Source organism: Heteronotia binoei, chromosome 5 (assembly GCF_032191835.1).
Source record: "Heteronotia binoei isolate CCM8104 ecotype False Entrance Well chromosome 5, APGP_CSIRO_Hbin_v1, whole genome shotgun sequence".
Taxonomy (NCBI): domain Eukaryota; kingdom Metazoa; phylum Chordata; class Lepidosauria; order Squamata; family Gekkonidae; genus Heteronotia; species Heteronotia binoei.
The window spans coordinates 96,150,886-96,167,308 of record NC_083227.1 but is presented as its reverse complement, the minus strand read 5'-3'; the positions used below and the strand labels follow the sequence as shown (position 1 = coordinate 96,167,308).

Sequence of the window (16,423 nt, the reverse complement as noted above, 5' to 3'; positions counted from 1 at the left end):
AAAGGGTCATGAAACTTTAAAAAAAAATATGCTGCAGTATGTATTTTATATTATTTATAGACTGCTTAATTTCTCCTCAGCAGGGACCCAAATCAACTTAGAACATTGTTCTTACCTCCTCCATTTTCTCACAGTAACAACCTTGGGAGCCATAGGGTTGCCAGGCTGCCACTGGGATTACCTGGGAGCATTTAGGAGGTGAAAATGGCACACAGCTTCATGCTAGCATGCTGATATCACTTCCAGTGAAAACTACAGCGTTTTTGCAACTTCTAGATCATCCCATGATGTGACTTCCAGGTTCCACTGGAGGCAATATCAATATGCTAGCAACATGCACACACACACACCCCCATTCCCCCCATCACTGGGTGCCATCAACAACCCTAACGTGAAGTAGGTTAGGCTGAGAGAATGTGACTGGCCCAAGGTCACTCAGTGAACTGTCAAATTGATTGTATTAATTCACTCTATGTAATCTGCCGAGTCCAGTAAGAAAAGCAGACTATAAATAATGTAAATAAATAAAAAATAAAGTAGGAACTTGAACTTGGATCTCCCAAAATCCTAGTCCGACACTCTATCCACTATGCCACACTGGCATAGTATGTACTATGGATAGATAAAAATAGATATGCTACAGATAGACTAGAAGTGTCTTTTTATTTATAAGAACATAAGAGAAGCCATGTTGGATCAGGCCAATGGCCCATCCAGTCCAACACTCTGTGTCACACAGTGGCCAATATATGTGTGCATATACACACACACACACACACACACACACACATATATATATATATATATATATACACATACAAACTGTGGCTAATAGCCACTAATGGACCTCTACTACATATTTTTATCCAATCCCCTCTTAAAGCTAGCTATGCTTGTAGCCGCCACCACCTCCTGTGGCAGTGAATTCCACATGTTAATCACCCTTTGAGTGAAGAAGTACTGCCTTTTATCCGTTTTAACCTGACTGCCTAGCAATTTAATCGAATGCCCACGAGTTCTTGTATTGTGAGAAAGGGAGAAAAGTACTTCTTTCTCTACTTTCTCCATCCCATGCATAATCTTGTAAACCTCTATCATGTCACTCCGCAGTCGACGTTTCTCCAAGCTGAAGAGCTCCAAGCATTTTAACCTTTCTTCAAAGGTAGTGTTCCAAACCTTTAATCATTCTAGTTGCCCTTTTCTGCACTTTTTCCAATGCTATAATATTCTTTTTGAGGTGCGGTGACCAGAATTGTACACAGTATTCCAAATGAGACCGCACCATTGATTTATACAGGGGCATTATGATACTGGCTGATTTGTTTTCAATTCCCTTCCTAATAATTCCCAGCATGGCATTGGCCTTTTTTAATTGCAATCCCATACTGTCTTGACATTTTCAGTGAGTTATCTACCACGACCCCAAGATCTCTGTCGTGGTCAGTTTCTGCCAATTCACAACCCATCAACTTGTATTTGTAGCTGGGATTCTTGGCCCCTATGTGTATTACTTTGCACTTGGTCACACTGAACCTCATCTGCCATGTTGACGCCCACTCACCCAGCCTCAACAGATCCCTTTGGAGTGCCTCACAATCCTCTCTGGTTCTCACCACCCTGAACAATTTAGTGTCATCTGCAAACTTGGCCTCTTCACTGCTTACTCCCAACTCCAGATCATTAATGAACAAGTTAAAGAGCATGGGACCTAGTACTGAGCCCTGCAGCACCCCATTGCTTACCGTCCTCCACTGCGAAGACTGCCCGTTTATACTCACTCTCTGTTTCTTATTGATTAGCCAGTTTTTGACTCACAAGAGGAGCTGTCCTTTTACTCCATGACTCTCGAGCTTACTAAGGAGCCTTTGATGAGGAACTTTATCAAAAGCTTTCTGGAAGTCAATGTAAATAACATCTATTGGGTCCCCTTTCTCCACATGTTTGTTTACCCCCTCAAAGAACTGTAACAGGTTAGTGAGGCAAGATCTTCCCTTACAGAACCCATGCTGAGTATTCCTCAATAACTTGTGTTCATCAGTTTGCCTAATCATTCTGTTCTTGATAATGCTTTCTACCAACTTTCCCGGTATTGAAGTCAGACAGACTGGCCTGTAATTTCCCAGATCTCCTCTGGAACCCTTTTTAAAGATAGGGATGAGATTTGCTACCTTCCAGTCCTCAGGAACAGAGGCAGATTTCAATGAAAGATAACATATTTTTGTCAGGAGATCCACAAGTTCAACTTTGAGTTCTTTCAGAACTCTTGGATGTATGTCATCAAGACCTGGTGACTTATTAATTTTTAATTCGTCAATCACTTGTAGGACCTCCTCTCTTGTCACCTCAATCTGACTCAGGTCTTTCAACACCCCTTCCAAAATTAGTGGTTCTGGAGCAGGCAAACACTTCTCATCTTCCACAGTGAAGACTGAGGCAAAAAATGTATTCAGCTTCTCAGCCATTTCGCTATCCTTCAGTAATCCTTTTACCCCTTGGTCATCCAAGGGCCCCACTGCCTCCCTGGCTGGTTTCCTGCTTCTAATATATTTGAAGAAATTTTTATTGTTGGTCTTTATGTTTTTTGCAATATGCTCCTCTAGTCCTTCTAGCATTTGTATACAAACATCTATAATTTCCCAGACAAGCTAGGCCCACAACCTTCCTCCTGCCGCCTCGAGACTTTGGCAGACACTCCATACTGTTTGTCACCATCTCAGTGGACAACTCTGATCCATTACCCGGTAAAAAAGTAACAGTTAATCCTTCATCTCTTTGAGATGAGTCCTCCTGAACCAGAAACATTTCATCTCCTGTCGGCTTTCCCCCAAGACTTAATTTAAAAACTGCTCTGCCACCATTTTGATTTTAAGCGCCAACAGCTTGGTCCCATCTGGGGACAAGTGGAGACTGTCTCTTTTGTACAGCTCCCGCTTGTTCCATCTCAGTGCATAACAGACTTAAACCTTTCCTTCTGACACCATTGTCTCATCCACACATTGAGACTTCTAATTTGTGCCTGTCTCTCCAGCCCTGCACGTGGAACAGATAGCACTTCTGAGAAGGCTACCTTGAAGGTCCTGGCCTTAAGTCTCCTGCCTAGCAGCCTAAATTTTTCCTCCAGGACCTCACGACTGCATTTCCCCATATCGTTGGTGCCAACATGCACCATGACCACTGGCTCCTCCCCAGCACTGTCTATCAGCCTATCTACAACACACATAATGGCCGCCACCTTTGCACCAGGCAGGCAAGTCACCATACGGTCAGTACGCGGTTTTGCCACCCAGCTGTCTACTTGCCTAAGGATCGAATCACCAACTACCAAGACCCCCCCCCCCCTCTCTCCCTGCCCAGGGATGGTTCCTTGGCGCGAAAGGGTACCCGCTCACCAACTGAAGAAGAGGTCCCTTCTGAGGGCGCATTCCCCTTATCCTCAGCACGGTGCCCTGTTCCCTCTCGACCCTCATGCTCCCTGGCAGCAACAGGGCTGCCACGTTCAGAGTGGGGCTCATCTAATACGTCCCCGAGAGACTTCTCTGAATGCCTAAATGACTGTCTTTGCTTCTCCAGGTCAGTCACCTCGGCCTCAAGGGTACGAACTCATTCCCTGAGGACCAGGAGCTCCTTGCATCAAGCACACACTCAAGACTTCTGTCCTGTGGGCAGATAGTCATACATGTGACACTCAGTGCAAAACACTGGCAAGTCCCCACCCCCCTGCTGGCATTCTACCTTCATGATAGCTTTTTAAAAAATATACAGTCCCCTTTTAAATCCTGTTTGTTTATGTGGCTCTCCTTCTGGAGGGTCTACTTACCTTATTGGGAACACAAGAAAAATAGGGATCTGGGTTCCTGGTCCTTACACAGGACCTTGTGCCTGTCTCTCCAGCCCTGCATGTGGAACAGGTAGCACTTCTGAGAAGGCTACCTTGGAGGTCCTGGCCTTAAGTCTCCTGCCTAGCAGCCTAAATTTTTCCTCCAGGACCTCATGACTGCATTTCCCCACATCATTGGTGCCAACATGCACCACAACCACTGTATAGTATCTATAGAAGATACTTAACCACTTACTATAAACTATGGAAAGATATCTGTACATCCAAGGGGATTCTTAGATGATATAGTGGTCAAGATAAGACGTTTTGCCCTCCTGAAGACTGGCCACATTATACAGCGGTTACAGGGAGGCATATATTATCGAGTGGTATAGTTACAGAGCAGGCCAAGATGAATTTGGATAGACCCAAGAACTTAGGTGCTGTGATTCTTTTTGTGTGACTTTTGATATATACCTTTTTCTGACCAAAATGCATGGCTCTTTAAGTGGGGAGATTATCAAGAAAGATTGCTATGGTGGGAAAACGTCAATCAGGATTGCACATCAGATTGTGGCATTAATTTGGCACCTCAGGAATTCGGTCAGCCAAACCATTGAGCCTGCAATGTAATTGGGAGATAACACTGGAAAAAAAGGCCTATCAGAAACTTTCTACAATATAGTCAAATGATACATGTCCATTCATTTTAAATCCTATTCATTTTCTTTAGCCTATTGCCTAAAACCAACATGGCTTTAAAAAAATGTAATTTTTTGAGTAAAATAATTGTTTAAATTAAAAATACACATCCCTAACATTACCAGATTTTCAGAGGAGAGGACAGTGCAAAATAATAGTAAAAAATGGAAGGGCAACTGAAATTTACTGACTTTTTAAAATCTTGCTTATAGTACACTGTAAGTAAGTAAGTAAAATTTTATTTGTATCCCGCCCTCCCCCGCCAAAGCAGGCTCAGGGCGGCTAACAGCATCCGTAAATAAACAATACAATAAATAAAACATTAAATTAACATATTAAAACCAATCAATACTTAATTAAAACATTACTAAATCTGACAGTAACGTTGTTGTTTGACGCTATCCCTGTCAGTTGACATAATAATAACAAGATCCCTGAGCCGGACCGTTTTGGCGTTTTCCTTTGTTACACACTTATAATTCAGCAGTTCATAAACGCCAGCTTGAAGAGGGTGGTCTTGCAGGCCCTGCGGAACTGATCAAGGCTCCGCAGGGCCCGCACCTCCTCTGGGAGCTGATTCCAAAGGTATGGGGCCGCGGTAGAAAAGGCCCGTGCGTGGGTATTCTGAAGTTTAACTTCTTTTGGCCCAGGGATGGTCAATTTGTTTTTCCCTACTGACCTCAGTGCTCTCTGGGGCTCGTACGGGGAGAGACGGTCCCTCAGGTAGGTCGGTCCTCGGCCATATAGGGCTTTAAAGGTAATGACCAGCACTTTGTACTGGACCCGGTATACAATCGGCAGCTAGTGCAGTTCGCGTAGCCCTGGCCGTATATGCTCCCACTGTAACAAATGCTATGTAAAGTTATGTTTGTTCAAATTGCTAAACCCGTTACTCAGAAGCCTCTCTTTGGCCCAAAGCATGCTGAATAAAAATTACTAAAAACAAGGGTTTCCTGTTGTGTTTTTTAAAAGGGAAACATATCAACATGCTTTTTCTGTATTTTGTAAGAAAATTGAGTAAGTAGAATGAGTTAAATGCTGTGACCTCTAATCTGCAGTCCTATGTACTGTATTGATACCCTGAAGATGTACAAACTGAAATCTTCAAACCACATTATTCTATAATGATTTCTATTTCATATTAAGTGACTGGATGTATTTTACCTGTCCGTGGGAAATCCAGTTCCCTGATCTGAATTGCTATTCCCATCCTGCCAGGGCTGAGGGACAAATGCAGACAAGTAATGGAATCTGATTTGGTTTCCCTGTTCAGAGCTACACTGTTGAGGCACAAATTCATCTATTTAATTAGTACTGGAGATGTAGTTGCAATTATACAGCACTTGAAATAAGACTTTCGAACACAGTGAAGACTAGGTCTGTCCTTCATTGGTAAGAATATTGTAATCTTTTTAGTGAAATTTAATACTTTTCAGACAGCAATCATAATGTTTAATGTTAACTGCTGTAGCATGTTTTACATCAAATTGCCCTGATGACTGACCGGCTTTCAGTTTTAGCTGTTAGAGAAAGTGGTGCCCCTTATCCTAATCCAAGGAAGACTTATAGGAGCAATCTCTTTGCCAATGCCTTTTTTATCTTCATTTTGGGGGTTGGCTTATATGCACGTTAAGTAGTGCCATACAAAGAATAATTTAATGGGAATAAGACCAATTGAATAAATTAAATTTACTTTCAAGTAAATCTTTTTAGGATTGCTTCCTGAGTGTACTGCAGAAGAATCTCCAGCAGCTCCTTGGTGATTGAGAAGACATACTGAGACATATTGTGTTCTTTAGAGGGCAATCACTATTAGGGTTTCCAACCTCCGGGATCTGGAGATCTCCTGGGATTACAACTGATCTCCAGATGATAGAGAAAATGGCTGCTGGGGGACCTCTATGGCTCCACCCCCAAATCTCCAGGAATTTACCAATCTGTGGTTCGTAACCCTAGCATGATCCCCAGAAGTACTGGGATTCCAGCAGTAATGCCAGAAAAAGAGAGGATTCATAAACCAAATCTTTACCTTATAGCAACCCAGAGTGAACTTTAGTTCAAATTAGTACTTTATTGTTTGAGGACTAATGGCTTTCTTAAGTGTGAATGCAGATAAGAGAATGCCATGATTTATGATGGTCTGATACTGACCGAGAGTTAATTCTCCGGCCTCCCCACAAAAAAAAACCTTTCTTGTGTATAGCAGCTGGCTGTTACACTGGATAACTACAGCAAATAGAGCAGCATCTTCAGTGGTCACCTGAAAGGTGGGAAGTTGCTTCCATTTAGCATGATGAAATCTACCCAGTTGTATGCATGACAGTACATCAGAGACCCTGGTACAGCCTTTCTCCCTTTAGACCGGTGACTCCCAACCTTTTTGGCACCATGGACTGGTTTCATGGACTGGGAGGGGGGGTGGCGCTGGGATTTTTGCCGCTCCAGGGTGCCCCCCCACCCGTGCCCTTTTCCTGCCCCCTGGGGGGGGTCTTTAAATGGGGGGGGAGAGACTAAAGCTGTTTCTGCCACTTCCACACTAGGTGACCAGGCAGCAGAAGGCCAATCTGCCTCGCCCTCCCATTTAAAGGCCCCTGCTGATCAGCTAAGGTCACAGCAGCACTGTCCCTTCTGCCAGCTCAGGACTTGGGTGGATGAAAGAGACAGTGTGGCCTAGCTCCAAGGCTGCCTTTCCCTGCAAGAGGAGGCAGCCTCAGAGCGAGGCCGCGCTGCCTCTTTCATCCGCCCAGGTTCCAGATGGGTGAAAGGGGAAGTTGGGCTGCTCTGCCTTGCTCCATGGCCTGGTTGCTAGCAGGTCACGGACTGGTACTGGTCCACTGACCAGTGGTTGGGGACCCCTGCTTTAGACTATACATGGGTGGTTCCTTTGGGGATTTTTAGCTGGTGGTATAGTGAAAAGAACATAGGATTGTAAAGTTGAACTTTTAGAAAAACTTGAGCTGGTCATCATCTCTCTGTCCAATTTACTTTGCTTGGCTGCAGATCACCTGTCCTAAGTGCCTTAGAGCCAGGAAAAAACATCTTCAATCAGGATAAAAACATAATGTTGCAATAGAATGAACTGTGTCCCTTCTTCAGCAAGGGAGAAGTGTGATCTTTCCACTGCATTACATTTTTAAACCCATAGATGAATAATATGTAATATATGTATGTCAATAAGTGCCACACCGAATTAATATTCCATTTACAGAGAAAAAGAAATAAAGAACTACTTCAATAATTAATAATGCAGTTGTTTAGGAAAGAACTAAAACGGAATCCTAATTTCACATTAAGGTAGGATTGTAATATGTTCAGAGGTTCCCAAACAATGTTGTTTTTTCTGCTGTTACACAAGAGCAGCATAATTGAATTTCATTTTGAATGCACCATGACATGGCAAAAATCTCAGTGAAGATGGTTTGATAATATGATACTATTTATATGTTATGACTCTAGAGAACTACCAAACTGATTTGTACCTATGCATGTTAACATAAGTTAGCATTCTTAGAATGGATTCTTTTAGTTCAAAAGGACAGTTGTATGAAAAAAGCTTGATTTATCAAAAAAGAAAGTAATCAGGCAGTTTGCTTTTCTTGATGAGAAACAAGCTACTTTTTTCTTGTTGAGAGGTCATTTTGGGCCCCTGTAGTCTTTGCTAAGCCAAGCGTGATTCATTTTATTTACAGTATTTTTTGCACCATAAGACTCACTTTTTCCCCAAAAAAAAGTGGAGGGAAAAGTGTGTGCGTCTTAAGGAGCAAATACTGCAAAAAATTCACACAAATGCCTCTAAATTCACACAAACGGCTCTAAAAACTAGGTGCGTCTTATGCTCAGGTGCGTCTTATGGAGCGAAAAATACGGTATATACCTTAAGAACTTCTGTGGGAAAGCTAACAGTTGTTGAGATGTTTTTTGGTATAAGACATCTTTGGGGTTCAGTAAGATGTACCCCTTTGGCTGGCAATGTTCTTTGCCCGTGAAATGGAGATGGCATAGAAATTTGCATACGTGTCTAACAACATTTGTCAAAAAGATTCAAGTTACAGGAAATAAGTACACAAAAAAGAGACATTTTAAAGAGGGATACTAGATAAGGAAACATTACTACCAAAAGAGAATATAGATATATGAGGAAATCGCAGAAACTCAATTCAGAAGTCCAAAATAGTTGTTGTTGTTCAGTTGCACAGTCAAGTCCAACTCTTTGTGACCCCATGGACCAAGTCATGCCAGGCCCTTCTGAACATATGAAGCTGCCTTATACTGAATCAGACCTTTGGTCCATCAAAGTCAGTATTGTCTTCTCAGACTGGCAGCGGCTCTCCAGGGTCTCAAGCTGAGGTTTTTCACACCTATTTGCCTGGACCCTTTTTTGGAGATGTCAGGGATTGAACCTGGGACCTTCTGCTTCCCAAGCAGATGCTCTACCACTGAGCCACCGTCCCTCCCCTTCTGTCTTCCACCATCCTCCAAAGTCTGCTGAAATGCATATTAGTTACATCAGTAACGCTGTCCAGCCATCTCATCTTTTGCCATCCTCTTCTTTTGCCTTCTGTCTTTCCCAGCATCAGGATCTTCTCCAGTGAGTGCTTCCTTCTCACTTGGTGGCCAAAGTTTTGAGCTTCAGCTTCAGCATCTGACCTTCTAGGGAACACTCTGGGTTGATTTCCCTTAGGACTGACTGATATGGTCTTCTTGCGGTCCAAGGGATTCTCAAGATTCTTCTCCAGCACCACAGCTCAAAAGCATCTATTCATCTGCTCTCAGCCTTCTTTATAGTCCAACTCTCACAGTCATATATTACTACTGGGAATACCATAGCTTTGATTATACGGACTTTTGTTGGCAGGGTGATGTCTCTACTTTTTATTACATTGCCTAGGTTCGCCATAGCTGTCCTCCCAAGGAACAAACGTCTTTTAATTTCATCGCTACAGTCCCCATCTGCAGTGATCTTGGATTCCAGAAATGTGAAGTCTTGTCACTACTTCCATGTCTTCCCCTTCTATTTGCCGAGGAGTGATGGGGCCAGATGCCATGATCTTAGTTTTTTCGATGTTGAGTTTCAAACCTACTTTTGTGCTTTCCTCTTTCACCCTCAACAAGAGATTCTTTAGGTTCTCTTCACTTTCTGCCATTAGAATGGTGTCATCTGCATATTTAAAATAGTACTCACAAGTAAACCCCACTGATCTGAAACTATAGTTTATGCTTAAGTGTGTTATGACTTCCTTTTTCCCCTTTTGAGATGGCATTATTTTGGTCTTTCCTGCTTATTTTGCTGTGATGTAAATGTATTTAAATAACAAATAGGAGATTTCACTACTAGAGAACTGTAATTTAAACAGGAATTAAGCTATTCTGAACTAACTCCATAAAACTGATATTTTGTGTGCGCGTGCGTGCATGTGTGTATGTGTGTGTGTGTGATATAAATGATAAAGCTGAGACAATTTTAGAATATTGGTACAATGTTCTGTGGTTTTTGCCACTCCAGGGTGCCCCCCCCCCCACCCTGGGATTGAACCTGTTTTCTGTTAGGAAAGGTCTAATTTATATGTCAAAGTTAAGGAGCAGAAACTTATATTCTGTTTTAGCCTTGTTTCCTATGAACATTTGGGATTGGATCCAAAGGTTCCAATCCACTTATTTTAAAGGCCTTCTCTGAAGCAGTGAGCATTGCTCCAGTGGAATATATCTTTTCCAGCACAGCAAGCCACAGCATCGCCAGAAGGATCCACTCTTAATGTGGGAGGGGGGGGGGAAGTCCTTTGGATCTGTCCCAGTGATTTTGCATCTGTTCATATAAAGTCATAGCTAAAGAAATAGCTGTGTATTCTAGTTTTTAATCCTGAAAGTAAATAGATCTTCAGTTTATGAAAAAAATGAAGAGAGATAAATTTAACGTAACCAAAATACTGATTTTTTTCTTTTTAGAAAGAAAATGGTTCTCAGAAAAACATATTCATTTGTATTGCATCAGAAGTATTTGCAATAGCAAGTGAAATCTTGTTATGAAAGTCATAAGTGCTGCTCTCTATGAATCATGTTATTAAAGTACTAGTGGGAGGGTGATATATCACTATCAGTTCCATAATCAGAAAACCTGGCCAACTTAATTGAGACTTTTGCTCCTTTTGGCAAAGATCAGGAACAATGTATGCCAGCCTACTAATGTAGAACTCTGTGCCCCTCTGTCACATAGGTGATCTTAATATTGTTGCATTGAGTTGCAGTGAAAACGAAACACATCCAAACCTTGCAGACCCTGAAATAAAATTCCACAAGAAGTACATTTTTTTTACAATGGCAGTGATGGTGAAGTTCTTCAGATCAGCACTTTATGTCCACTGTGTACTTTAAGAAACACAACAGATTTTCACCTCCTATGCTAGGGATATAAGGACAAAGACAATGTGAGAACAGCAGAATTTGTTGTGTGTCTGCCCTGTTAATGTATCAACTAGGAGATAGTGGGGTCTAATTTTAACATCCATTCATTATGGGGGAGAAGGAAGCTGGACCCTCAGATTCCTCTACCTTACCTCTTTACACTGTCAGTTACCCTTTCCCCAACTAGGACATAGTGGAAAGATCAGATGGCTGGTAGGAAGAGTTCTCTCCTTTCACTCACCTTCTTGCCCATTTTTATGTTAAAATTAGATGCTCCTACTCATTACACATGAAAACCTTGGCACTACGAACTGTTTTCATGGCTAGTTTGGCCCTTAATACAGCACACAAGGTTGACTTATACTAGCCTTGTTCACAAGTTACAGTGAATGCTCATACATTCTGCATGCACACATGTACATCTGTTTGTAAGATGCATTCACTCAACAAACTGAACCAGGATAAATTTGCAGTTTCAGACACATGATCAGCTATACACACAGTGAAGGTAAAATGAGAATTACTCAACTCATGTATAAAATGCAATCAAGTTTACACTTTCATGGATGGGCTCCCACTGTGATGTGTGACAGGGCTATTGAAGCAGACTATTGGTTGATTGAGTCAGTATTGTCTACCCATACTGGCATTAGCTCTCCAGGTACCCAGACAGAGAGAAGTCTTTCTTATCATCTACCATCTGATCCTTTTTATTAGATTGAGCCTGGGACTTTCTACATGCAAGCAGGTGTTCTAACACAGAGCCATAGCCCTTCCACAAATACCCATAGGCATAGAAACCTCTGGGTTTGGATCTGTAGATGTCTTCCAAATATTTGTAGAGAACATCCATAAAATTTAACATGGATTTGCAAATATATAGGACAAAACATTTGCCAGGGTTGGTTACTCACACATACTAAATATAATAATATATGACGCATCAGTAGCTTAAAAGAGGGAGGGATCCATTTCCAAAAACTTCCCCACCTCTTTGCCTGAAGGTGAATCTTGCATGCTTTAGGCGACTAAGCAGGTGACTATTTACAAGCTTGCATTAATCACATTTACAATGATTTGAATACATTGTGAAACAGCACAGAACATTTCCGTGTTTTAAAAGAAATAATTATTTTACCACCTACATTGACTTCATTATGTTAAAAAGGTCATAGGCTAATTTTAACATTTACTAATTAACAGAAGGATTTAAAAGGGAATTTGAAAGCAGGATGGTTTACTAGATTATTGTTCCTAGTTGCTGAAACACAATTGAGCCTCCGGGAGCCCGCCGCAACGCGGCGTGGCGAAAGGGGGAATTTCCCCCCCCCCTCGGAGGGAGAGCGGACGCTTCGGCGCACTTTGAGCACGTCCCGAGGGGGCGGGGGCTTCAACGTGAGTATGGAAGCCCCGTCTGTTGCCGAGGCAGTCCTCTCGGCGTCTTTGGCCCACCCACCCGCCCTGTTTGTTATGTAGGCAGCTGCTGGTCGCTTCCATTTGGAGGGGCCGGGTAGGAATTTTTTACTCCCCGGCTATTTGGCATTTGACTGGGGGGTGTTTTTTGCCTACCCTGCATAGCATATCAGTGGATTGAGGAATTGGCTTTGGGTTGGTGCCTTGGTAGAGTTTGGTCACTTTAGGGCAGGTTTTACGGGGTTTATGGCACCATGTGCCCTGGGGAGGACTGGTTAGCCTCCCCCTTTGGGGGAGTTAGGGATCAACCTTTGGTGTGGCCCGAGGTGTGTGAATGCAGACTGTCCTGGAGACTCGATTGAATGGGTGCCTTTTGCTGAAACGCACGTCTGGTGTTTGGGCCCTCCGGTGCGAGCCTCCCTGCTGGGCCTGCCTAACGGGAGCTGTGGCTCACAGCTCCGGCTGGGGGGCTGGGTCTCTCGCCCGCTGAAAAGGCAGGGGAGCGGTCTGAGGAGACCCCTGGCCCTGACCTGGCCGCAGTTCGGTTGCCCTTGCCGTTGGCCATGTTATTTAATAAAGTGGCCCATAGTTTCACCAATATAATTGTGTCCGTCTCTTTATTCCGACTTGGGGGGCAAAGCAGTACTCCTTTATTTCTTAAATATTGCTGTTGGCAAAAACTGAGTTTAGGTGACCTCATCTACCATGTCACAAGCATCCTTAAAATCCATTCACTTAAACCTAGATAAATTGGTTTTCCTCTAGGGTTGGATTGTAATCTCTTGACTAACCTCATCCCCACTACTTCCAAAGGCACAGAAATTGACCATTGTATAATTTTTTTCTGTACACTTGTAAATGTGTAGAACATTTCCATATTCAGTACTAGTGACAAAAGAGCATATAATAGTTAAATATATATACCCAATTAGTATTAAGCTAGATCAAGATGGGAAGCCGCATTAGTCTGTCTGTAGCAGTAGAAAAGAGTAAGAGTCCAGTAGCACCTTAAAGCCTTACACAATTTGTGGCAACATAGGAGCTTTCATAAGTCACTGCTCACTTCTTCAGATACAGCTAGCAGTGACTCATAAAAGTTTATAACCTATCACAATTTGGTCAGTCTTTAAGGTGCTACTGGACTCTTGCTCTTTTCTGCTAGTATAAAGCTGACACCAATGAAGTTCACCTGCAGCAAGTCTCATTCTAATTATCCCAAAAGATGATTATGTCAATGAAATGGAATAACGACATTTATGCTTCACTGACTACCCTGAAGGAAAGACAGAAATCAAAATCAAATAAGTACAAATTCAAATGGTGGCTCACTGGTAGAGCATCTGTTTGCTAAGCAGAAGGTCCCAGGTTCAATCCCTGGCATCTCCAACTAAAAAGAGTCCAGGCAAGTAGGCATGAAAAACCTCAGCTTGAGACTCTGGAGAGCTGCTGCCAGTCTGAGTAGACAATACTGACTTTGATGGACCCAGGGTCTGATTCAGTATAAGGCAGCTTCATATGTTCATGTTCCTGTAACATTTGGAGGTGATGGCAATTTAAAGAGTAAATTAGGTTTGGTGTCATTTTAGAAATTATATTAGTTTAACTTTCTTCATATGTTCATGTTTGCATATTCCCCTTACAAGCACAAGCATTTGGGGGGAAAGTTGAATTATCAGCTTCTAAAACTGCAGCAAAGCTACAATCAAGCTCTAAAGCAGGGGTGTCAAACATGTGGCCTGTGGGCCAAACCAGCCCCTGAAGGGCTTCAGTTAGGCCTGCTGAACTTTCTTCTCCCCCCTCCTGTCCTCACCCTGCAAAGCTCCTTCTGCCTTCTCTTTGCAGAGGCTAAAGCAGAAGCAAAGCTGCAATGAAAATGTGGAATGGATTTCCAGCTCAGGCCTTTAGGCAGAGCAGACTGGAATGGGAAATCCACTCCACATTTTCCTTGTAACTTTGTTTCAATGGAGAGGTTTAACTTCCCAGCGTTCCTATGGCCAGCTGAAGCTTCCTGGAGTTGCAAATCAAGCATGAATGCTTTGAGTCAGCTTTGTCTCTTCTCAAATGGAGTGAGAACTGGCATCTAGTGAGTATTCTAACTTGGGAACCCCCAGCTAAAGGGGGATATTACACTGAAGAGCTATTGCTAATCTGAGTAGACCGGGGGGGGGGGGGCGGAGCTTGCAATGCCTTGCCTTGCCATTTCATGTTTTCCCAGGCTGAGAGCATTTTTTTTTTAGTTTTCTGCTGTTTGATCCTTGTGCTTTTCCTTGATGTTTTATTTTTAAAATTGCATTGCAAAATCCCACTATTCCCCTACCTTTCCATTCTAAACAAAATTTTGCAAGAGTTTTAACATGTTTGTAAATTAAGTTAAAAAATAATATCTTTAATTATGTTTGCCTGTGTCCTTTATAAAGTGTACTTCTCCTCTCTCTGGCATTACATTTTAGGACATGCATGACTCGGCCCCACAAAGTCCCATTTATGTCAGATCCGGCCCTCCTAACAAATGTGTTTGACACCTCTGCTCTAAAGGTTGGAACAAAAAAAATGTCCCTGGATTATTTCTGAGGATTTAGCAAATTAAACTTTGCATGATCATGTCCATGAGGATCAAAATATTATTTTTCTTACATCCATTTAAAGCACTGCAAATATAACAGACTTCAGCTGAAAACACTTCCATGTTGACTGTAAAGAATGGAAAGAACTCAATATATTTGAAAAGGACCACTTGGCTGTAAAGAAAGGAATGTTTTGGCTTTGAGAAGTACCAGTTAGAACCTGAATGACCTGACTGGTAAATTTAGCTCTTTTCTTTTGTGATATGTAAATCCTGAGACCAAATTTTTCCTCTTTCTTAAAGTGATTATGAGAAGACTGATGGAATAGAAAACAGGATGCGGTCCTTGGTATAGTATGCAGTTTAATTTTGATAGATTGCTGTAATATTCCCATAAAGTAGGGGTGGCCAATGGTAGCTCTCCAGATGTTTTTTTACCTATAACTCCCATCAGCCCCAGCCATTAGCCATGCTGGCTGGGGCTGATGGGAGTTGTAGGCAAAAATCATCTGGAGAGCTACCATTGGCCACCCCCGCCATAAAGGCTATTTCATTCCTGCTCTGGTTAGGGACATAGGGTTGCCAGCTTCCAGGTAGGGCCTGGAGATCTCCTGCTTTTACAATTGATCTCTCGCTGGCAGAGATCAGCTCCCATGGAGAAAATGTCTGCTTTGAAGGGTGGATTCTATGGCATTGTACCATGCTGAGCCCCCCTCCCTTCCCCAAACCTGCCCTCTCCCAACTCTACCTCCAAAGTCTCTAGGTATTTTCCAACACAGACCTGGCAAACGTAGGGACATGTTGATCAAAAGTAAGAAATAGGATTAGGATTGCCAAGTCCCTCTGCTGCTGTGGTGGGGTACTCCTCTCTCACATGCTTTGCGTGTGCAGCACAGTGATGTCACCCAGAAGTGATGGCATCACACTGGGCATGCTCTAGAATTTTCAATAAAACTCTATTGTACCAGGGTTTTACCATAAATCCTAGAGCATCCCTGCAGTGATGTGCCCGGCATAATGCTGTCACCACACAGGGCACGTCGCACGACAGCGGGGTTCTTTGCTCCATGTTGATGGGTTGGGCCCCTCCAAACCAGGGGATCCTCTGCCCCCAGAAGAAGCTTGGCAGCCCTAAATACGACTAGAACATCCTAATTCAACAAATACAGTAAAGATGGAGGAAGTGTCAGTAGTCTTTGATCTGCTTGCTGACTTAGCACTGCAGATTTCATTTGCAACTTTGGTGGTGAAACTTATTATATCCTTTTATATCTGAACTTGTATAGCACAATGACAGTGCAGCCCAAAGTAGAGTTACACCCTTCTAAGTCCATTGAAGTCAGTTGGCTTAGAATCTGTAACTCTGTTTAGGATTGGATTGTAAGAAAATGAACTATGACCCAGAAGATTCCCAGTTCAAATATCACCTTTACTGTGAAATCTCTAGGTGCTTTTAAGGCTGTCAATTTCCAGATGGGGGATTAGGTCTCCCAGAGTTACCCTTGATCTCCAGACTATGGAGGATTGTT

General features: G+C 42.6%; 1 protein-coding gene and 1 non-coding gene across 2 annotated transcripts in view; both read left to right on the top strand.

Moving 5' to 3' along the window:
• Nucleotides 1-16,423, top strand: part of PPARG (peroxisome proliferator activated receptor gamma) — a 101,181-nt gene that overhangs the window by 27,265 nt on the left and 57,493 nt on the right. The window lies entirely within an intron of this gene.
• TRNAS-GCU (transfer RNA serine (anticodon GCU)) lies at nt 13,651-13,717 on the top strand. The gene has a single exon. It is a non-coding gene; the product is annotated as a tRNA-Ser (tRNA).